General features: G+C 39.5%; 1 protein-coding gene across 3 annotated transcripts in view; it reads left to right on the top strand.

Annotated features, from left to right (window-relative positions):
• Positions 1-25,550, top strand: part of SLC44A5 (solute carrier family 44 member 5) — a 155,924-nt gene that overhangs the window by 44,943 nt on the left and 85,431 nt on the right. The gene's annotated exons all lie outside the window — the stretch shown is intronic.

The raw sequence follows: 25,550 nt of genomic DNA on the forward strand, positions 1-25,550 counted from the left end.
TCCTGCCCACCTAGCAGTTCGAAAGCACATCAAAGTGCAAGTAGATAAATAGGTACCGCTCTAGTGGGAAGGTAAACGGCGTTTCCGTGCGCTGCTCTGGTTCGCCAGAAGCGGCTTTGTCATGCTGGCCACATGACCCGGAAGCTGTCTGTGGACAAACGCCGGCTCCCTCGGCCTATAGAGCGAGATGAGCGCTGCAACCCCAGAGTCGGACACGACTGGACCTGTTGGTCAGGGGCCCCTTTACCTTTTAAGGGACCCTGAGTATTATCTAGTCCAGGGGTAGTCAACCTTTATATACCTTGTTGTTGTTGTTCAGTCGTTCATTCGTGTCCGACTCTTCGTGACCCCATGGACCAGAGCACGCCAGGCACCCCTATCCTCCACTGCCTCCCACAGTTTGGCCAAACTCATGCTAGTCACTTCGAGATTTACATCGAGATTTACATTTTTATACCTACTGCCCTCTAATGCATCTTTCTTGATGGTAAAATATCCTTACCGCCAACCAGTACTCAATGGAAGGAGGATTCAGCTGGTTCCGTAGAGCCCCCTACCGCGCCCACCTAGAATCCTGAAACGCCTGCTAGTGGACAGTAGTGGCAGGCATGCAAAAAAAACCCCAAAAAAACCCCAAACCTTTTGTTGTATCCATCCACTGCACCTTTGTTTACATTGTGTACACCTTTGTGTACATTATGGAAAGTTTTCAGTGTGGCAGGATTGCTTTGTTTTTTCTGACACTTGCTGCAGGAAGGGGGGGAATGCAGATACTGCATTGGATTGAAGAAAAGGAAAATATTGTTTAGAAGCTGAAAGAAAAAGTGATATGTATTGCTGGGAGGTGTCTTTATTTTTCATTTTTTAAGGAAGAAGCTCTGATGTAAATCTACATGTGATTTTTTTTTTTAAAGTGGCTTAGAAGAAGATCCAGTGTGGAGAGGAAATAAGGTTCAGTGGTGGTGCCAACCTGCTGTTAATCTGGGCTCCCCTTTTTGGCTTTGTTTATTCTGAGTGCTTCCCATTCCTCTCTCTTCCTCTGTTTTCTCATAGCAAGAGTGGGAGACCACAACATAGGAAGCAGAAAAAGGGCTTACCATGGCTCTTGACTGGAAAGCTGTGCATGCATCTTGCATGATTTGATGGTTTCCATACAGTCAGTAAATTAGCTGGAGACAAAAGCAAAGAGAAATCAGCTTTAAGTACACCCATCCCACATCACAAAAGCAGTTGAAAGTATCTTTAATGCAACATATCATTTAATGTTCATTCTAGTTTGGGCAGTAAGCCCCACTGAATGCAAGTGGACTTAATTCTGAGTTGGCATGCATAGGGTTGATTTTCAAAAACTTCAGGGACTGGGAGCTTGCTTCTATTCTCACTTCTTTCCACCAATAACATCACAACATTGTGTTCAGTTTGGGTGGAAATCATATAAACGTGTCTGTTACTCTTGTAAATTATCAGAAACCTCTATGATTTGTGTTAAGAGCACATGGAAATTCAGTTACATGTGTTCCTTAAACTTCTTGGACTACATGTGGGAATAGACATCATTGGACTCAGTGATGTGCCATGTTTACTACATATGTTCTGTGATGGGTCATATTTTCCCACTGATGGCAGCTGTTTTGTGCTGCTGCTTACATCACATTATCAAATTTTGCAAATGTGCCCATAGCCCAGAAACATGTGATATCCCTGCATCAAGTTACGGCATGGCACTTCTCTGAAAAAGAAAACATTGTGCATTAATTTAGCTTTTTGTTGCTGTGGTACCTTTGTAAGGATATTAACACTAAGTTGATCTTCCAGCTTTTGCTAGAGTTTGCAAAAATTGCTCTGCAGGCATTTGTTTTTGATTTTTTTGCTTATTACAGTACTTTCAGGGCCTGCACTTTATTTTGCTAGGATTTCTGATCACACATTCATTGACTCTCTTAACCCCTCATTTCTTATATAAAATAGAACATCTCAGTGACTGTTCTGTCACTTCTTGTTTCCATGGAGACTCTCTTTGAATGCAGTTATAATTAGCATGCTGCAGCCACAGTAGTTTGTCCTCTGAAAGAAATAAGAACATCCTAGGAAAGATGTGTTATACTGTCAATTTTGGAACACTTAAACGGAAGCAATTTCTATGAACTATGCGGTCAAGCTAATAAAATGTGTTCTGAGGCATAGCAGTTTGGCTGCAGCATTAAAGAAGCCAGCCTGCAGATGTCTTCCGCACATGTAAACATGATGTAAATGTGGCAAAATGTTGCATTAGGTACTTTGTCTATTTGGTTTTATACTGTTCTTATGGAAAACATTCTGGTCTGAGCAACATGGTTCTACATAAATGTGTTTGTCCCCTATCACTTAGTTAGGCTAATCATTTGCAAACCACATGATAGATTGGTAATGGATATAACTGTAACCAGAATGGAACCATTCGTCTGAAATGGAAGAAAAGAAAAGACAGCCCCTGGTTCAATTAGATTATTAGAATGACTGGCAAATTTGACAACTGATGCCGTGGTTTAGAAATGGGATTGCCTGGTTGAAACAATTAAATGTGTATTTACCTTGCTATCTACCAATGCAGCATGTGATAAGGTAGCCATGGCTTCTTCCAATGGGTTTGCCCTTGTTCTTTTGTTTACCCTCCTCCTGTGGGTTGTCAAATATGTATTCTTGCTTGCTGCTCTAATTTAAATAGGCTACACTATAGCCACACTACAGTCATACCTCATGTTACGGTTGCTTCAGGTTACGTGTTTTCGGGTTGCGGACCGTGGGAAACCCAGAAGTACCAGAATGGGCCAAATCGCCCCAGTGCCTGTGCAGCCATGGCACTTCAGAATGCAAATGCTGCGGGGTTTGGACGTTCCTCCGTCATGGATTATGTCCGCAACCCAAGGTTCCACTGTTTATTTGTAAAAAAAATAAAATCCTTCCAGTAACACCTTAGAGACCAACTAAGTTTGTTCTTGGTATGAGCTTTTGTGTGCATGCACACTTCTTCAGATACACTGAAACAGAAGTCACCAGACCCTGTTTTTCACACCTATCAGCCAATCACCCATTCCCACCATCCTTCTGAGTAATACCCCTCCCCACTCTCTCACTATATATAAGGGTCTGGTGACTTCTGTTTCAGTGTATCTGAAGAAGTGTGCATGCACACGAAAGCTCATACCAAGAACAAACTTAGTTGGTCTCTAAGGTGCTACTGGAAGGATTTTTGTTTGTTTGTTTGTTTTGACTATGGTAGACAAACATGGCAACCTACCTGTAACTGATTATTTGTATCATGTAATTGGGCAAAACTGATTATTTTGAGCTGTTCCAGTCTCATTTTAGTTCTGGTTTTGGTACTAGATGTCTTTGGCAACCCTTCTTGGTGACATGCCAGGAGAGAAATGGGAAGTGTCACCCCATTCATTGTTCTAAACTGCTCAGCTGCTTTCAGTTCTATTGACCATGGTCTCTGTATTGGAAATAGAGGTAGTACCATATTGCAGTGGTTCTGGTCCTTACTGGGAAACAGGTTCTGAAAATTGACTCTTTTAATTCTCTTATAGTGTTTGTCAAAGGTCAATTTTGCATTCTGTGCTTTTTAAACATTTGCATGAAGCCACAGGAAGCATTTGTCTGTGGAAACAGAGCATGGCATCATGCCTTCCTCTATTTCTCTTTGTCATCAGATCTAGGTGCAGCAGTGATCTCTCACAATAAATGCCTGAAATCATTCACTAGACTGGGTGAGGGTGAATAAACAGAAACTCAATACAAAGAAGATAAAAATGATGGTAACAGGAGACTCAGTAGACTGGCTGGCTGGGAAATGCCTGTTCTGGATCAGATCCATAACTTGGGGGTATTCCTGTATCCAGTTTTACTTTTGGAACCATGGGTAGTGACTTTGACCCATGATGACTTTTTTCAGCTTCAGCTAGTTTATGCCCACAACTCAGACTATGAGATCTGGCCAATGTTATTCATACCTTGCTAAACTGCTAATTTTAGACTATTGTAATGCATTGTTATTGTGGGACTGCCTTTGAACACAGACCAGAAACTTCAGTTAGTTCAGTGACTGCAAGCATGGCTTTTCATGGGTCTAACCAGTGAGAAAATACTATGCTTATTCTTCAGCAATTGCAGTGATTAACATCTAGGATCAACTGAAGATGATGGCTGGATCGATAAAGCTCTGAAGTATGTTGTGGAATATTTCTTCCCTCTGCTCCATGTTTTAAGACTGCCTTTACCAACTTTCATGTGTTTTGGACTACAGCTTCTGTCAGCCCCAACCAGTATGGAGGACACAAAGTTGGCAAAGGCTGCTTTAAGATCTGTGACAAACTCCTCTTCATTTGTAGCTGCAAGGTTTGCATCCACCAGTGTATGGCTTTTTCAGTAATATTTACTCCAGTGTGTAGAACTCCCAGGAGGCTCATTTAATCCCAGTGTCCCGTCCCCCCCAGACACAGACAGAAACATTCTTGCTCTTTTAATTGAGACATGTTTTGAGTTTTATCCTAGCGTCGCACCATTTACATTCATTTAAAAATTGTTATATTAAAAGCGTTCTGTCATAAACTGCTTGAAAACAGTTCAAAAGAGGTTAAACATTTCACAAATAAATAAAATGGAACTGTAAGGAGGCTTCTGCTGCAGTTTCAGTTTCTCTTTAATTATTAGATAATATCAATTATTATTCTTTGGTTTATCTCCCTCTCAGCCTTGGAGGAAGCTTTGAATCTGTTGGATTAACAGGCAGTCCTTAAAGACTTTAACATTTCATACATGTTCTCTTTTGTTTCCTATATCCCCAAATATTGTCCTGTACTATTAGAATCATTACAGACTTACACACATCGTCCAACACACACCGTAACTTCAGAAATGTACAATGGCCAATATACTTTCAAAATGCTACCTATGAAATGCATACAAATGGACTTGCTGCCTTTCCAGGTGATTTGACACAACTTTAAAATGCTGTTGGGTGAACAGGAAAATGTGCTCAGAAATTGATTTTTCTTACACCATTTCAGAACTACCTTTTCTCAGTAGATTTAGGAAGTTAATAGGCCCGGTGACTTTAGGTGAATTTCCTGGGTGTTTTTTTTTTTTTTTTTTTGTCAGCACACATTAAATTGTTGCTTTATGCTGGTTTGAACTTTAGAACAATGAATACCACAGCAAGATGGCTAAAATAAGTGGAATAAATATATAGTGGGGGCAGGGAATTTTGATGGATACTAGATAGGAGATGGGCCAAAAATCTTGTCTACAGTGTTATCTGTATGCAAAAACTGAACCTATGCTTTGTTCAAACTCCCCATTTCCTCCAGTAATTATTTCATCCACTGTGGATATCCTCTCAGATATTGTGACTTGTTTGTCCTTAAATTAGCTCCTAGCTCTAAAAAACAAAACAATAACAACAAACTGCTATGAGGAAGAAATGTGTTTTTTTTTAAAGGTTAAATGTGTTCAGAAACTCCCCATCACCCTCCAAAACCTATAGGAAATTATGAGGAGAACTTTAAGTTAGCGGGGTTATTGGCTACCTCAAGATGGTGGAATCAAGCAACACAATATAATGAGTCTTGGTTGATGGTGTCTTAGAGAAAAAGCAGGACTCCGTTTATATATATCTTTAGAGCTTAATACAGCGATTCCCATATTTTGATAGCTGGGATCTCTCAAAATGAATGACTGTGACACAATCATCTCACATGTAGCTCAAAGGGCAAGAGGGTGACGTTTATTAGTATTTTAGCAGATGTTCTTCACTAAGGTCTTTAGAGAGTGGATAGCTTTTGGTTCTGGTCAAGTATGCTTAGTGGTCTTACTGGTAGCCTACAAATAACACTGGGTTAATCTCTCTGTACATTCATCATGTTTCCAACCAGAATGAAAGATGACCCAACAGGAAACTGGTCTGTGATTCTGTGTGATTCTAGTGATGTTTGCTGTGGTCCACCTTTAGCTCTAGTATTCAGCTGAGCTCTTTTTGCACTTTGTCCAGGCCCTAGTAATCCTGTAATCTTGTTGTCTCTGAGTCTGATTCATGGCCTGACCTTTGGAGGTACTTTCTGACTTGCTTACTAACTTTTATCTTGGTATTGACCCATTTTATTATCAGTTAATCCTTCTGGTTTATTGCTTGGTCCTCTGCATTTTCATTCATGATCCTGCTTTTAGTTTTCACACTCTTCCAATTATGTCTGGCTTCCCCCTTATTAAGTAGAGCCATGCATGCCAAATCTTTTATATGTGTGTATATGTATATATATATATATATATATATATATATATATATATATATATATGTGTGTGTGTGTGTGTGTGTGTGTGTATATATATATATATATATATATATATATATATATATACCAGAACATTTATTTACTTTATAATCTGCTGCTATATGGGGCTCTCAGTGGTCTGTCATCCAAAGTACTGATCAGGTTCACACCTGCTCAGTTCTTACAATACTGTCACATCAGGTACTTCTAAACCATTTGCTAGGCCCAGTGCCAAATCTTAAATGGCCATGAAATGAAATGAAGGTAAGAAGTGGAAGTTGTTAAGTAGTCATTTTATACTAAGAGATTATGGTAATTTCTGGGGGGAAATGTTATATTTATGCTTTTAAGTGCTTTGCTTTAGTGCGTTTGTTAATTTGCAAATTTTGCTGTGAACCCTCTAGTGAGCCAGTAAACAAATATGTAATTTTGGTCTAAATGACATAAAGCTAAGTATTTCTTCATAACTTTCTGCATTAAAAAAAACGAACAAGCCCCATTTGTTACTTCTTTAGCAATAACCATTTGCAGTCTGTGTATGTGATATTACACAAGCCTAATTAAACCAGAGGGATTTGCAGGGAGAAAATTTAGCAAGTTACAACTGGATTGAGCTATCAGAAAAGTGTAAATCCATAGGAAGCTAGTGAAGACATATTTATTATTTACATTCAACAGGAACTGAAGAACTGCTTAACTAGTACTGAGCATCCAAGGGAACCTTCAGTTTGCACTGCATGGATAATCACTTTTGAAACTGCGGAGAGTTTCAAAATGCAAAAGGGAGAAAAAGGGAGGTCAGAATATCCACTGGGTATATGCAAGCCCTTGAAGAGACTTCAAGTATCTATTTGGATTCTGGCTCTTCATCGTTGTTGCCCTTTAATCCTCAGTGACACATGGTCCGTTAGTCGTAAACCTCTCGGACACAGCTTTTTATTAGCCAACACAAAGACAACAGTGCCAGTTAAACCTTTAAATAGATGGTTGCAGATTTAAAGAGCTTGGGACAGGACCTAGAGGCAGTGTGGTGTAGTGGCCACAGTGTTGTACTAGGGAGGTCTTCCAGGGTTTTGTTTTTGTAGGGAGGGAAGGGAGTTACAAATTGTGCCAGTTGTACCGGCATTTTTAAAATCTGAGCCAATTTGAGGGCATTCTTTTGGAATTATTGGTTAGCAATTAGTAAACCACTGACAATTCTTTAGTAGTGATATTCTCATTTTTAATTTGTGTGTTTGTGTGTTTCAATGACTAAATGCATTTAGGAGAAATAGCTTGTTGAATATTGTCTGATGATTTGAATAATAAGGTTTAAGAAAATTCAGTTCACAAGGCAGTTCACTGTAGTGGTTATTTTATGATCAAATTAAATAAATTAGTGTCAGAAGCAATAGAACAATTGTTAACAACAGAATCAGACTCACAAGAACAAAGAAACATCAGGGTAAAGATGGGTAATATCAAAAAGTTTCAAAGGCACATTTTGTTTAAACTAATCAGAATGATACTGCAGAATTGTTGCAGGAGTTTTGAAATTCCTTTGTGGCATGGGGCTCTCACTACCTGCATATATAATTGGGCTTCTAAAATTAGTAAAACAGCCTGAAAACAGCTGTGCGACACCAGCAAGTTGTGGCGCTCAATTATTGTGCGGCTGTCCTCTTTTGTGTCAGTGCAGCCTACAAAGGAGCTGATTGAGAAAATCTAGAGAGATCGTGGAGTGGTGGCATTATAACCCAACCACTTTGCTGGCCTGTTTTTTGAGAAGGAAGAACAAAAATCGGTAGAGTCTTTGTCTGTGTGACTTTTGCATTGAGGTCATTGAACTTTGCTGTTGGAAGGTACCTTGAAGGTCATTTGTTCCACCTCTTGCTAAGTGCAGGAATCTTGCAACTGTTGCATCCCTAAGAGATAAACATTCAGCCTCTGCTTACAAACTCTGTGCAAAGGTGTATTCTTGGAACGTAAGACCTTCCCTGCCCAGTCTGGATGACGTCTAAGCATTTGCAACCTAGAAATGTGTCCTGTATTCAAAGTATTCTAACAGACACTTCCTCTGTATCTCTAAAGAGGCATCTCTTCTCCGTGCTTTGCTCCCAAATACTCTTCCTTTACCAAAGGGTCTTTTGCTATGGGTCCTAATTAACAACTATTCCTATTGGGAGCTCTGAGCAATTTTGAATTTGCTAAAATGCTTATGGCTGGCTTTTCATGTAGAATAAAGAGGTGCCAAACTGGAGGCAAGATTCAATCAAGTAGTTCTGATGACATTCTAAAGTTGAAAGATACAGTTTGAATGGTTTATGAATAGCTCCACTACTGAGACGTTAAATTACAGCCTGTATAACCACATGAGGACGATGAATACTGGATACATAAAACACTTTTATTGCCAGTTACCTTTAAGGTTGAGCAGAATGAAAATCCATCATGCGGGAGCAGTCCTGCAGCACATCTTGCACAAGGGGATTACAGTAAGAAGGAGAGAGAGAGAGAATTTGAGATTCAAGGAGAAGGAGGGTTTCAGGGCCTGTGACCCAGGAAAACGAGGATTACTGAACGCATGATATGGGAGGAAAAGCATTACAGCTTGTGTGATGTTGGGAAGACACCGATTATGGCAATACAAATTTGTAAACCTTCACACTTTTTAAAAAATAATGTTAGTTAGAGAAACCCAGTGGAGATCTGTTTCAACAAGAGACCGCTATCTTTACAGTACAGTTGTTCCGCACATTTCCTTCCTAGCAAATGCGTAGGTGATGTAATTGTTATCATGCCTCAGCACATGGGCATGTGACACCCTGGGGTGTTTATGTGAGTAAGAAAATCCAGCTTGTTAAAAGGAGGATTAAAAAATAAAGCGTACTGCAGAAACCAATTACTTGAAGTAAAACATGATCACTGTAAAACTGCTGGTTAGTGGTGGTATTTTTTTTTTAAATGTTTGCAGAGTTAAATGAGCACTCTGAAATATTTATTGCTTGTTCAGAATGAGTTTTCAGTGTCATTCATACTTTTAGGTAACATTAGTTGTTGACTTTTCCACTTCTTGAGAGATGTTGGCTAATTTAATGCTCATCCAGAAGAGGTAGTTTAGACAGGGCTGTGTGTGCTGATTTTCTTGCACTTCATTCCCTGTAGGGCCCTTGTGTGGTACTGGGATGTTACACACCCCACAAGCATACCAGTATTGTGTATATATATATGGAATGCGAACAACAGCTTTCAGCTGGGATGCAGGTGGGCTTCCTTAATCCTTCTTCATCATTTTATTAGAAGGCCGCCTTTCGCTAATTAAAACCATGCTCAAGGAGGGTTAGAGCATGAAAAGATTTACGGAATTACAAACATAACAAAAGTAGTGATAAACAATAAGTAAAATGCATGCAAAAGAACCCACAACAAAATCGAACAATTTCCACGTAAAATCTCAATTAGATCTAAAAATAAATATACAAAAAGTAGTATCAATAACAGCAACAAAAACACCCAACACACCACCCTAAACAATACCATAGCCTCTTGTTAGGAGGGCACAATATGAAGGTTTTGGAGTGGTTGATGTTTGCTTGCCGTAATGGTCCTTGGCAGTTTGTGGTACTAAGAATGAAGGTGGTTTGTATGGGTATCAAGGAGTATTGCTTAGAATGAACTTACTCATTTCTACTGATTGTGCCCTAACCCATTCAGGTGTTGCTATTAAGGCATAACACATTGTCGTGGAGCAGGAAGGGGTAGATAACATGACAGTATGTCATGTTTATGCTACAACTGAAATAGCACATTTGTAAAATTCTCTTGAGTGGGAATATTACATATTCCACTGCAGAAATGTACAGGATAGAAATATGTTGCAGATTTTAGAGAGAATGTACAAAGGAAGGAAGCTGATGGTAGCAGATGACAGTTGAGTTTCCAGATTACAATCTGGAAAATGTGTACTTCCTTTTAAAATTCACTGATCAACAGAGATATATGGTGGCCTAGACAGCTCTTGTCTGTTCCTTGTCTGATGCTTCCCTCTGCTCTCCTCCTCCACCTGCAGGACACCAGCTGTGCTCTGTTACAGGCCAAAATGTTAAAAGATCACCTGAAAAATGGATGGGAGCAGCACTGACAACCATTAATGCCTTTAAAGGTTAAACATGTGGGTTTCAAACTGACAATCCTACTATTATAAGTCTACAGTAGGGTTCATGCAATCCGTGGGTGGAGATGTCAGAGAGCCACAGTCCCACCTACGTATGAGGATAATAGCATATCTTACAGGATAAAAAATTCTTTCCAGTAGCACCTTAGAGACCAACTAAGTTTGCTCTTGGTATGAGCTTTCGTGTGCATGCACACTTCTTCAGATACACTGAAACAGAAGTCACCAGATCCTTAAATATAGTGAGGGAGTGGGGAGGGGTATTACTCAGAATGGTGGTGGGAATGGATGATCAGCTGATAGGTGTGGAAAACCTGTTGACTCTTAACGGCTGCCATTAGTCTTGCAGGGAAAGGCAAGGGGTGAGATAGCTAAAGATAGCTTTGTCAGACCAACACGGCTACCCACCTGTAACCATATCTTACAGGATAATTGTAAGGAGTGCTGATTTGTGTGAATTGGATTGAACGCCACACGATGTATAAATGCACAGTACTAAAGTAAACTCATTATCCATAATGGCACCAACTCTCCAACAGCCACATTTTATGTTAATTCATACTACTGTACTTCAGTGAACTCCCAACCACCTCTCCATTGCATTTTGTATACAGAAGCAGTAAGAATGTGGTTGTTGCTAGCTAAATGTTAAGTTGAATTAACAGCTGCAGCTGAAGTAGGGCTGCAATAAAGGGGACTAAAGATGCAATCCAATGCTTACTTTACTGGGAATAAGCCTCATTGAACTCAGTGGGGCTTACTTCTTTTCAATAAGGTTTTATTAAAGTCCCTCCCCCTGCCATAATACAATAAGAAAAAAGAAACTAATCTAAATGAAAACAAAAAACAGAGAAAGAGAAAAGAAACCAATAAAGGGGGGGGAATACTTCTCTGACACATGCTGGCTCTTTTTTATGAGTATGGCATAATTCATGGTCTGCAGTTTACACTTTTGAAAAACAAATGAATACACCCCTAGTTTTGTCTTGGTCAGTGTTAGGATGGAAGATGAGTGTTTGGCTGGGATGATAACACTGGTATTGGTGTCATGCTAAATAATGTCTCAGTACCTGGACCATAAAGAAGGCTGATCGCCGAAGAATTGATGCTTTTGAATTTATTTTTTTTTAAAGATTTTTTATTATTTTCCATAGAACAAAGAAAAAACATAACATAAACATAAACACAATAAGCACACAATATATAAACACATAAACACATTGCAAACAATAACAACATCAACAAGAAAAGAAAAATAAAACATACCAACCTTAGTAAACACCTATCTTTGTATTTTTCTATTTTCTAACTTCTCTACTAGGGGACTTCCCCTGTTCCCTCCACTGCCTTCAAAATCATATATACGTTTTAGGTAGCTTTATATCTTTTTCCCTTAACATTCACCAAATTTCTTAATACTCTTAAATATAGTTAATCCAATATAAATCATATCTCAAGCACAATGTCTTAAAATATTCTTTGACAATTAAGTCTTTCATAAAAATTTCTTCTATGCAATCTTATCTAACATTAACATACTAAAGCCGATCTTTTACCTAGTTCTGCTCAAATATTCAGTTTCTCAGATTTAACTAGATAGTCCTTAAATTTTTTCCAGTCCTGCGACACCTTCTCCTCCCTCTGGTCTCGGATTCTAGCGGTCAGTTCTGCGAGTTCCATGTATTCCATTAACTTCATCTGCCATTCTTCCACTGTTGGAATCTCTTCACCTTTCCAAGTTCTTGCCAATAGAATTCTAGCCGCTGTCGTGGCATACATAAAAAATACTCTGTCCTGGCTGGGTATCTGATGCTTTTGAATTATGGTGCTGGAGGAGACTCTTGAGAGTCCCATGGACTGCAAGAAGATCAAACCTATCCATTCTGAAGGAAAAAAGCCCTGAGTGCTCACTGGAAGGACAGATCCAGATGCTGAGGCTCCAATACTTTGGCCACCTCAAGAGAAGAGAAGACTGTCTGGAAAAGACCCTGATGTTGGGAAAGATGGAGGGCACAAGGAGAAGGGGATGACAGAGGGCGAGATGGCTGGAAAATGTTCTCGAAGCTACCAACATGAATCTGACCAAACTGTGGGAAGCAGTGGAAGACAGGAATGCCTGGCGTGCTCTGGTCCATGGGGTCACGAGGAGTCAGACACGACTAAACAACAACAGCAGCAGCAGCAGCAGCAGCAGCAGCAGCAGCAGCAACAACAACAACAACACCTGACCTTGAGTAACAAAGTAACACAAATCTCTCAGTTACTTGACAGTCAAACTGTTTTTTTGGTGGAGTTTTTTAAAGGCATGTGTCACATACTCCTCAGTGTGTGGTTATTCTTTAAAATATCTGTGCTAAACAAAAAATAAATTAATAAATGAGGAAAATGTGAGGAAAGAAGCTGTTCGCTACAGATTCTATAGTTACCATTTTGTTTAACATAGTAAATCTTCTAAAACTGATCTCTGCCAATTAAGTTTTGTTTCCAATTTTCAGCGCTCAGTTAAAATCCAGTTCAAAAGGACAAGAAGTGTCAGTTACATTCAGGCTTGCAGTAGAATGACTTTGGATGTTTCATGCAAAAAAATAGGCTATTTCTGTTCAAACTTACCGGTAAGCTAAATGTACAAGGCAGCAGACTTTCACATGCATGTCCTGTCATTTTATTGCCTTATCATTGTTTTCAAGTGCATGAATGCAGCATAGTGCGTAAAACTGAAAATGGGCTATAAAATGTTTACATTCTGTGACTTTTTTATTAGGATTTTAAAATGATGAAGCATGCAGTTAAAATGTGAAAATCAATATTGAAAAATACAATATATGAATGTAATTGAGGGGAACTATGCCTTGCCCTTTTGGTTGTTTTTGGTTCTGTTGTTAATAGTATTTTTTTTAAAAAAACAACAACCCTCAATATTATTTAGAGGATTTTTTTTTAAATGAGCATTTTCTATTTTTTAACATTTAGTCTCATGTGTCAGGCCTGAGGAATCTCTCCCTCCCTTCCCAAAGGTTTCAAGGAGCCAGGAGGAAACAAGATAGCTTTTACTTATGATTTATTCAGTCACTGCAGTAACAGACAAAGAATTCCAGTCTTTCCTGCATGATGGGAGTTGCTCCCTCTTGCTCCTTCTCCTCCTTCCCACTTCCCCAACAGCACCCGCCCCTATGGAAGCCTCCTGTTGCCAACATTGCTGCGTACGTTGTTCTTGTACACTCAATGTCTGTCACTTCCTAGGGGACGGAGGATCCCCTATGCCAGGGGTGGCCAACTCCCAAGAGGCTGTGATCTACGCACAGAGTTAAAAACTGGCAGTGATCTACCACCTTTTTGGGGTACAGGTAAAAGTTGTTGAGGTTCTTTGGGGGGAGCCAGTGATCTACAACAGACGTCCAGTGGTCTACCAGTAGATCACGATCTACCTGTTGGACGTGCCTGCCCTATGATGTCTATAGAAGTGTTCGATGACTGCTTTCTCCCCTCCCTTACTTCTCTTAACTCAGCATATCTTGGCTGCTTGCTACATAGCTTGGCTGCACTTCAATACTGTCTCTCTCCTCCCTTCAGATCCAGGAGATCCCCACCATTCCTCTGCCTCTTCATTCCATTCCCTGACATCGTGACAGACACATATCCTATTGGCAGGTTTCAGTTTTGAATCCTTTCTTCACAAAGCTGTGTCTGTCAGATAGTGGATGCCAGGTAATTTTGATCAACCCAAGGGTGAGGATTGTTTGACTATTGTTTGAAGCTATTAAGACTCGAACTCACACCAGCGCCAGACAGCACGGCCAGTGGTCAGGGATGATGGAAGCCGTAGTCCACAGGTTTCCCACCCTTGCTTTACAAAGAACTTCGGATTGCCATGTTCTTTGCTGTATTTTGATATTTGTTGAGTACCATGAGTGTGCACGGCTCATTACAGAGTTACATAGGCAGGAATAGACAGCCCCATGCCCTTTAACATCTAAAATAGAGAATGAAGAAAACAACAAATGGTGCTCATGTGCCTCGTCATGTGATCGATTATGTGGGGCGGGGCTAACCTCCCTCTCCCCCCAATATTTTATTTAAGTTGGCACACCTGCCCTACATTATATTATCCCCCCCCATAGCATTATCATTGGTGTGTTACTGAAGAGGAACTGAGGGAGCTAACTAGAAGGAAGAGTAATGGTCCTAGAAGAAGAATGGATGGCACAAAGGAGACAACTAAAGTCTCTGTTGGAAGCGAATATTTGCTGGCGTGTGTATAAGAACTTGTATCTGGCTTTTAGAACTTAAAGCATAAGGAATTTTTATACTGGTAGCATCTTTAATTTTATGTGCCGATCTGCAAACATTTCCTCTATTCATTGATTTCACAGTGAATACCACTGCCCTTCACTACCATGTAGTTAGAATATTATTGAACCTAAACTTGGAACAGATTGAAGAAACTCCTATTGGTAATTCTGTTCTCCACACTGAAGCTCTTTTCATACTTGTTATATTAAACCCCCATAAGCAAAGACAGAGAATGACAATATTTCCTCAGTTTCTTTCTCCCCCCCCACCCTCACACACTTCTTTTGTAAAGGAGATTGAACGGACAGCAAAATGTAGAATGATTTAACATTTCATATTTACAACTAGGACAAGAACTTAATATAATGTATGCAGCTCCATGCAGTTTCATTTGGTACATCCTTTGTAGCCTGAGGGTTTGGAAATACTATAGCCATAGTGCAGCTATAAATATTTTATCTCATCAAGGAAGTAAAAAAAGAAAAGAAAAGAAAAGAAAAGAAAAGAAAAAGATATAACTATGAATCTATTAATTATGTTAGTTATGCGTTGCTTTCATTGTGTTAGTTATACAAAGCTGTTTAACTTTTTGGAATAGTGACAAACCTCTCTTTCCCCTGGGTTGCATTCCTGATAACAGTTCTCCCTCCTCCCATGGCTGTAAGTGAAGGAAAACAACAACAACTGTGAACAGCTTCACACTATGCATGACAAGCGGGGGAACAGAGTACGACCCCTATTATCCCTACGTAGCAAGAGCAGTGGTCAGAGATGATGGGAATTGTAGTCCAAAAGCAGCTGGAGACCCAAGTTTGGCAAACGTTGGGCCATAGCTCAGTGGTAGAACATCTGCTTAACATGCAGAAAAGCCCCGGTTTAATCCTTGGCATCTCCCACTGTGGCTGGGAAAGTCCCCTGATCCCAAACCTCAGAGGGTTATTGCCATGTAAACAATACTGAACTTGATGGCCCAATGGTATGATTTGATATAAGGCAACTTCCTATGTGCATCATGTACTTTGACCTTCATATGCCTGTTACCAAAAAGTACACTGAAATAACTGTTACTAAGAACGGCCAGAGTTCTTAGTAACATTTATTTCAGTGTATGTTACCAAAAAGTGGCCCATAGTTAAGTATGAGAGAATCCTAGCATTACTGGAACACTCAGATCCTTCATTTCATGCATTTGTTTTCTAAATTCATTTAATAAATATTTAAGAATGTTTTAGTCAGTTATCCCTAAAGAAATTATGTGTCTTTTCATACTGAATATGAACAACCTGATGCTACCGTGGGCTAGTATGTAAAAGTAGTATGAATGAATAAAATCCAAACACTGCCTTTATTAGCCAAGGAAAAACAGAAGAGGACCTACTGAAAGTAAACAAACAGCAGAAGAGGTGGAGGAGGAAAAATTCCTTTCAGGAATTGTGGGTACATTCCTTGTTGGACACTGGTAGTGTAAGATTCAACAATTCAGAGTTGACATTAGAGTCTGGATTTTATGAGAGAATAATTTATCTGCATATTTGAAATTTTCTTCTGCTCCCAAACACTAACACAGATAGACTTCTGGAGCTTTTCCTTTTCTTTCTTGAGACCAATCATAACAAATAGTGGCTGGGTGGAGGGGATAAAATGTGAGGACCATGCAGGTCATTTAACTTCCTCTCTTGTGAAGTGGAAATGTAATCATTCTGGAAAATTAAACATGACTGACTTGCATTACTGCGTATTAAGGTACAAATGATAATTATAATCATTCTACATCAGACGTTTATACGTCATTTATATCTCCTGTCATTTCGCAAGGCTAATTTTACACAGCATCCCTGACATAATAGCTCAACAAGCAGGATCAAGGTAAAAAAAGAGAATCTCCTTCTTCACCCCCAAGTCATTATAAAAGTCTAGTAGAATATAGAAAGAACATCTAGCAATCAAAATGACAAACAATTACAGTGGCAACTAGCTCAACACCAGTTTTTCATATCCATATATCCGTATTTTTTTAAAATTAATGTGCATAAAGTGAATATATAGGGACGGGGGTGATGCTGTGGTCTAAACCACAGAGCCTAGGGCTTGCCGATCAAAAGGTTGGTGGTTTGAATCCCCGCGACGGGGTGAGCTCCCGTTATTTGGTCTCAGCTCCTGCCCACCTAGCAGTCCGAAAGCACGTCAAAGTGCAAGTAGATAAATAGGAACCGCTCCGGCGGGAAGGTAAAAGGTGTTTCTGTGTGCTGCTCTGGTTCGCCAGAAGCGGCTTAGTCATGCGGTCCACATGACCTGGAAGCTGTCTGTGGACAAACGCTGGCTCCCTCAGCCTATAGATTGAGATGAGCGCCGCAACTCCAGAGTCATCCACGACTGGACCTAACCGTCAGGCGTACCTTTACCTTTAAAGTGAATATGTTTTGACTACTCAGATAAGTATATATTGACGCAAATAATCATACATATTCAGAAGTTCATCAACATTCACCCAAAAGTGCTAGTGCTTTTCAACTTACACTGGTCTAAAAAAGAAAAAAAAGAATGTGTCTACTCAAGTCCCGTTGTGTTCAGTCGGACTTCCTCCCAGGTATAAGGGTATAGGATTTCAGACTTGGTTAAGAAAATATGCAAAGGTAAATAAGATATTCATAATCAACTAGGAAGATATTAAAATATTAATACTGGATCAAATTATAGGACTCTGAAGTATTTCTCTGATAGCTCCATCTGTGTATTGATGCCAAGGCCTAATATGATAAAGGGAAAGGTAAAAGATAAAGGACTTCTGGATGGTTAAATCCAGTCAAAGGTGACTATGGGGTGCGGTGCCCATCTCGCTTTTCAGGCCAAGGGAGCCGGCATTTGGCCACGGACAGCTTTCTATGTCATGTGGCCAGCATGACTAAACTGCTTCTGGCGCACAGAGGGCAGTGGTGAGTGCCAGAGCACACAGAAATAGCTTGGACAGAGCAACAGGAGCTCACCCCCCTTGCGCTGATTCAAACTGCCGACCTTCTGATCGGCAAACCCAAGGGGCTCGGTGGTTTAGAGCACAGCGCCACCTGCGTACCTCAAGGGTACGCAGCACCAACACCTTTTTTCTACAAGAAAAGCACCCTGAAGATCTGTATGTAGAAGCAGGCTTCTGTATAGAAATATATTCTATATGGAGAGCAAAAGAGAAGGGTCCATTTCTCCTTTTAATCGCACTGTAGCATGAACACAAATAATTGTGCCATATTTTTAATTTATTCATAAAATATATCATCTTTCCAATATTAAAAAGAACCCCAAAGTGATTTCCAGTTATTAAAATCTCATCACAATTCAAACTAGGAAGCATTAAAAAGCCAGAAGACAAATTGGTGAATTGCAATCACTGTCACATGAATAATAGCTTGTGAGCCACTTAATGCAGTGTTTTTCAACCACTGTTCCACGGCACACTAGTGTGCCGCGAGATGTTGCCTGGTGTGCCGTGGGAAAAATTGAAAAATTACTTTATATATAGTCAATATAGGCACAGAGTTAATTTTTTAAACATTTTCTAATGGTGGTGTTCCTCGTGATTTTTTTCATGAAACAAGTGTGCCTTTGCCCAAAAAAGGTTGAAAAACACTGACTTAATGTGTGTTGGGAGAAAAGAGAGTGGCCATGTGACTCAGAGGATCCATAGAACTACTTGCAGCTTTGCCCCCTCCCCCAACACCCTAATTTGGAACAACTACCCCCCCTTCCCAAGGTGGTATCATAAAATGGTTTTGAAATATCACTCATTTTCAGAAGTGTTTTGCCAAATAGATTAATGGACTTCTGTTTGAGAAACAGATAGGTTAAGGAAGCATAGACTTAGAGGATAACACAACTAATTCTGATTTATTTCTGTATTGGCATATTTTATTGACATACTGTATATATTTCTGCTCGTACTATTGTAGTCGAATATTGCTTTTCCTCTTTTAAGTGAGTAGATGAGACGGCATTGCTCTCTGATTGTTTTAATTGCTAAGTGAGATTTATTCAAACGTGATTGCCATTATGCAACTGAAGGAGCAGGTTGTTCCCATTATAATGATGCCTCAGTGCCTGGGGCGGCGGGGGGGGGGGGCAACACCGTGCGGTCCTTGAATTGTAGGAATTGCAAAGAGGCTGGTGTTGATGTGAAAACTTAACCTCAATATATTGCATTATGTAAATTGCCTGCTGGAAAAATGGGGAAGGAAGTGCTTGTTTTCACAGTTAGGCGGAATTAGCTTGACACTGAAACATCTTTACATTTCTTTGCACCGTACTGGTAATTGTACAAAGGCGAACAATGATTATTGTATTTTAACATTCTGTTGGAAGCCGCCCAGAGTGGCTGGGGAAACCCAGCCAGATGGGCGGGGTATAAATATATTATTATTATTATTATTATTATTATTATTATTATTATTATTATTATTATTATTATTATTATTATTATTTACAACAAATTCTGTCTCACGAAACAGCTGATATCAATCTAATTTAAGTCAGAGAATATTTAAATATATCTGCACTCATTCCAAAAATATGTACACTTTCATTTGTCTCTTCACAGGAACTGCCATTCACCCACCCTGGATATTCCGTAGAGTAAGGGCTGCCAAGTGTTTGGAGCAGCAAGGCACATGTTAATTTTGAGAAAGTGTTGTGGGCACCAGTGACATCACTTCTGTGGGGTTGTGGCATAAAAAACATACCTGTCATGGGAGGGGGCCAAATAGCCTACAGTCATTGCTGGTTGCTCTCTTGCCCTAATGCACATGTTCATTTCACATATACAGGCCACAGATAAATATATCCCTCAGCCCAACTATGTCTGTTCCTTTCTTTCTCACAAGCCACACACACATATTCATACAAACATATTTCCTTTTCAACCCCTGCTTGCAAACATACACCACAAACATACCTCTCCATCTCCATGTATGGGCTAAAACAAAATAAAAAATTCCTTCCAGTAGCACCTTAGAGACCAACTAAGTTTGTTCTTGGTATGAGCTTTCGTGTGCATGCACACTTCTTCAGATACTAGTTCTACTATGGGCTAGTTCTGCACACACAAAAATTGAGAAGAATGGTATCTGTATGTTTTGCCTCATATCTCAGGTTCTAAAAATGCTAGAAACTTTGTCTTTTTAAATGAGAACTGGGAACCTAGGGGTTATGATTTATCTGGGGCACACCAAAGAAGGCCTTTGTGGGCACCTGCACACACTGGGTTGGCGATCCCTGCTGTAGAGTTTTGCGGAAGCATGTCATTGCCTCAGCAGGACATGCTGAGGCACCTGAGTCCAAAGGAACCTGCAGCTTTATTAGCTAAACAGATTAACTTCTGAATCATTCCAGTCAAAAGGTCTAATGACCCAATATAACCAATGTGTTGTCTTGCCCCATGATCCAAGTATGCTTCTATTTCTTTTTCTCCACCAATGCTTCTGTTATCTGTTCCCTTTTTAGTGCCACGCAAACATCTCATTCCAGCCAGACTTTCTTCTTGCTTCACCCCCCTCCAGTTTTCAAGCGCTCGTCTATTTCTTGCTCTCTTGCTAAATTCACCAGCCATCTTTTAGTTATAGTACCAATCTCTGTTGGGGTGCGTGTGTGTGCGTGTGTGTGTCTTTGTAATAGCTTATATGTGTTATATATGCATTAATAATGTATCTCCCAACAAGCAAAGATGTTAATTATTTTATATTAGATCACAGTTTTAAAAGGACCTGTTTAAGGATTCTGAATGCAAAGCAACCGCAGGGCATGTGGGATTATAAAGCAAGTACTGAAGTGCCTAATTAGGCACTGCACTTTTCTTTCTATAACAAATCTTGCTGCTCTTTTTAATGAACTTTTAAAGAAGTAGTTAAATAGTGTTGTATTCTACAAATATAGAATTCAAATCGATCTTATGAAAGCAAAAGTATAAATGTAACAGCGCACCGATTTTTAAAAAATACTAAATACTGGTTTAAACACACAGAATCATAGAATCGTAGAGTTGGAAGGGACCCTGAGGGTCATCTAGTCCAACCCCCTGCACTGCAGGAATTTGCAGCTCCCCCACATGGGGATCAAACCTGCAACCTTGGTGTTATCAGCACCAAACAACCGAGTTGAATCCAAGGTTTTGTATAGGGACCGTGTCTTTAGGCAGATCTTATAATAAAGCTTTCTCAACTTGTGCACATACAGTGCTGTATATCCTGTGTGTGTGTTCATTTTAAGCAATAGGACATTTTAAATATTAGTTAAACTGTAAAAAAAAAAGTTATTTAGAAATGTCTTCTTTCTGATATGAGAGTAGTCCAGGGAGCATGCAGATGGACAGACAGGCTCTTAGCCACTTCGAGCCAGAGTGGAGAGGCACCTCTCTGGGCCTGTACCCTTGGTAGGGAGAAACCTACCTAACCCCAGGGTACACCCCAGTTTTATACAACAAAAGCTGAAAATCTGAAGCAGAAATTTCCCCTTTCCTCTTTAGTAACTGAAGAGGTATAAAATGTTCATTCTCACTAGATGCGGCAATAGATTGCCAGCATCCAAAAACTGCAGCCAAGGAATTAGATGATGATTATTTTTTTAATTGCTTATTAAAATTGAACCCCACCCTTACATCAAACGTTGCTTAAGGCAGCTAGCAATAATAATAATATAAATTAAATATAATAAAGTACAACAATAAAGCAGTAATAGTAGTAGTAATAGTAATAGTAATAGTAATAATAATAATAATAATAATAATAATAATAATAATAAACAAGTAAAAATGTGAAAACTAGGTTGGTAAAATATCACTAAAAACAACCAGTTGAAATCAATTTGAGCATGCTTTTGAAACCTCTTATGGGTGAAAGTTACATAAAAAAATATATTTTGTGTTTGTGCAAAATCCTCATTACCCACCTTTGCTAGACCACACTGCTGAATTGACAACTGACGGAAGAAGCCACAACTGACAAATTATAGGAAATAAACAGAATTAATTGTGGTTTGTTTGGTTAATAGGTAACATTTCAAGTCAGTGCTTATCTGTGCTTTAAAATGCATGATGTATGTCTTATTATGACGCCCTTTTAATGGTGGATATTATTTGACAGCAGGCAAAACATTATGTGTGGCATGTTATTGAAAACCAGGATTTGTCAGGGCAGATTTTGAGAACGGGAAGGCTATTAAGAGTTTTGTGCTGTGAGTTGGCATCCCTGCTTCATTCATTTTGTTCTCTAAAAGCTTACTAAAGAGGCAGAGAAACAAGACATTGTGGTTTGTATAAAGCAGAGGTTTCCTCTTATAATGGGAGTCTCTCACACAGTACTTAACATTGTAAAATGTGGTGATGGTGATACAATAGGTACAGTAACAGAATATTATCCCTTTAAAAACGGCAAAATGGCAGCATTCATTAGGCATGTAGGCAGAGACGATCTGTTACATAGCTCAATATTTCAGTTATAAAATTCCCAATAACGCACTGATTGTTTACAACTTCCCCAATGTTAGGGTTTTATATTACATGGAGACTGCTTCTAGTTCAATTCAGTTCATCCGGGGAGTGACAGTATGAGATATTTTTCATCATTATTTGCCCTAGACTTAGGCAACCAGGTCAGTCTTAGCCCGTTAGCATCATTTAGTTCGGTTGTATTATATATTATTCTACAGTATTGTTCAGGTCTACCATTCTGAGTGTGTTGCAGCCAAGTTCACTAACTGGTCTTCTGGTTATCTGGTATTTGGCAGATGTCAAAACAATGCAGCTCCCAGGGCACTGCATGCCAAAATGTTAGTCAAGTGCAGTACATATTTAAAAGAAGATAACGAAGGATGAATATGAAAGACAAGGTCGGAAATTCTGAAAGCTTCAAGTAGCTGCAGTGTATTTTAAATTATGTCATAGTATTTGTCATTCTTTTGTTCGCAGTACATGCTTTTTGCTCAAGAGTAAAACAGAGTATGAGCCTCAGCTTCCCTTGTGTATATATTTTATATGTCTTAATCCACATATTTCAAAGAGATGGAATTTATGTTCTTTTTTTGTTGATAACTAGTTCTGAGCCTGTTGGAAAGGATGGGATAAAAATAAAAATAAAAATAAAGTGCATACCTAGGCCTTGCCAGACCCAATATGGGAGAGGGTTTTATTACAGTTAATGGCTATGCTGAAAGAACTACTCCAGCTAAACCATTTTCCTTTGACGACAATGCAGAGCTAATAAGACTTGCCCTATATTGAATCTGACAAGTCCATATCATAAGGCTAGAAAGCCCCTTTTCAGCCTAAGAACCCATATCCCAGTGGGGGACAGGGCCAGCAGATATGAAGAAGAAGAAGAAGAAGAAGAAGAAGAAGAAGAAGAAGAATTTGGACTTGATATCCTGTTTTTTACTCCCCTTAGACAGGCATCCCCAAACTCGGCCGCCCAGATGTATGTTTTGGGACTACAACTCCCATCATCCCTAGCTAACAGGACCAGTGGTAAGGGATGATGGGAACTGTAGTCTGAAAACATCTGGAGGGCCGAGTTTGGGGATGACTGCCTTAAGGAGTCTCAAAGCGGCTAACAATCTCCTTTGCCTTCCTCCCCCACAACAAACACTCTGTGAGGTGAGTGAGGCTGAGAGACTTCAGAGAAGTGTGACTAGCCTAAGGTCACCCAGCAGCTGCAAGTGAAGGAGTGGGGAAAGGAACCTGGTTCAGATTATGAGTCCACCGCTCTTAACCACTACACCATGCTGGCTCCCCAATAGTAATATGACTCTTATTAGGCTACATTCCAGCCAAACACAAGCCAGAGGTTTCTGCTCTCCCTCTCCCACCTATATTTCTCTAGCCAAGCAAGCAGCAGACATTATCACACATGCTGCATGTAACTCCCTACACTGATAACCACGCACTGGAAAAGGTTCTCGCAACAGCATGTAAAAAGCCAGTGCATACAACCACCAGCCACCTCAGTGTATGGAGCAGGTAGTTCGAAGTCAGTGCAGCCAATAGCTATTATACAAAGAAGATTGTGAGAAAAGGCATTTTTCTAGCTTTCAGGCATTCCAGTTTAGTGTTAGTATGTGTACATGAATAATTATCAAAAGCAATGGTGAAAAGTATAATGGAAAAGGAATGGTTGAATATATGCAGAAATGTATTTAAATCTCTTAATGAAAGGTCACATTCCTAGGCATAGAGGCCTGCCAGACTTGCAGTAAAGAAACCAAAAGCATTGAAAAGCTTTGAACCAAAGCATTTGAAGCATGCAGTTAGGAAGCAGAGTAGTAGTATAAAAATAGACATCCATACCCCATTTCTAAACATCCATCCATTCATCATTGGTTCCAATGTATTGTATTAGCCATAACAACACATCCAAAAGTATTATTATAACTATTCAATAAAACAGAATGATAAAATATAATTTTTAACAGTTCAGTCAACTGCATTCTGCTTGGTGAAATCAGTTCATCATTCCCTTTATTTCTGAGGCTCAGTTGTGAGTGATGTTGCCCATATAGCCAAACAGTAATATTAATGGAAACAATGTAGAAAATTCTTTCCAGTAGCACCTTAGAGACCAACTGAGTTTGTTCTTGGTATGAGCTTTCGTGTGCATGCACACTTCTTCAGATACACTGAAACAGAAGTCACCAGATCCTTAAATATAGTGAGGGAGTGGGGAGGGGTATTACTCAGAAGGGTGGTGGGAATGGGTGATCAGCTGATAGGTGTGGAAAACCTGTTGATGACTCTTAACGGCTGCAATTAGTCTTGCAGGGAAAGGCAAGGGGTGAGATGGCTAAAGATAGCTTTGTTATCTATAATGAGATAAGAATCCAATGTCTTTGTTCAGACCAGGTTTCTCCATGGTTTTAAGTTTGGTGATTAGTTGCAATTCAGCCACTTCTCTTTCCAGTCTATTTCTGAAATTTCTTTGTATTAAGACAGCTACTTTGAGATCTTTTATAGAATGTCCTGGGAGATTGAAGTGTTCTCCTACTGGTTTCTCTGTAATATTAATGCAAAAGAGGGAGTTGTCAGCAGGCATGCAGGAACTCCAAAGGTTATAAGAGTACAAAAAAAAAACTTTAGAAAGATTCTTAAAGGGGAATCCCCAAGAGCACTACAATGATTTCTGAGCATGCACAGCGGCTACTGAATACAGTACAAGCTAACTCCTGGGAGGTGAATGGGAAGCTGGGTGAGATGAGAATATAATGGAGTGTCCTGGCGGAGAACATCGCTCACTGACTGGAACAGTGAACAAGAGCATTTCGACATTTCTGCAACATTTAATTGTGACTTTTCAGACTGCATTAAAATAGCAATGCTACAGTACTCAAAAACCAGTGTTAAAAAAGGATATAAAATACAATCGCATCTTGCATGCAATTAACTCGCACGATGTCAACCTTGTGGACTGCATTGCTTACTTTAGTGTCATTGCTGAACTTGATTTATAAACACACTTGCCGGAAATGTTGGGCACCAAATGATACAGACAAAATGATACAAAAAAGTTAAATATATGAAATATTTTTAAACAATTGTCTAAAGTTTACATCCTGAATGTGGGTATTACCCTCAAAACCCTTTACACCAGCTATGCTGCTTGCAACACTGTTTTTGTTTGCACAGTGTTGCTACAGGATTTCAACGTGATATACTAGTGGTATTTAATTAATCAAGGTGAATAAAACGGCTTCAAAACTTCCCTGAAATTAATAAAACTCTAAAAATGTTCAAGTTTGCACAGAAAACTAGAATCTCAACCCCGTGGTTAACTTGC

The sequence above is a fragment of the Lacerta agilis genome, chromosome 6 (genome assembly GCF_009819535.1).
Source record: "Lacerta agilis isolate rLacAgi1 chromosome 6, rLacAgi1.pri, whole genome shotgun sequence".
In the NCBI taxonomy this organism is placed as follows: domain Eukaryota; kingdom Metazoa; phylum Chordata; class Lepidosauria; order Squamata; family Lacertidae; genus Lacerta; species Lacerta agilis.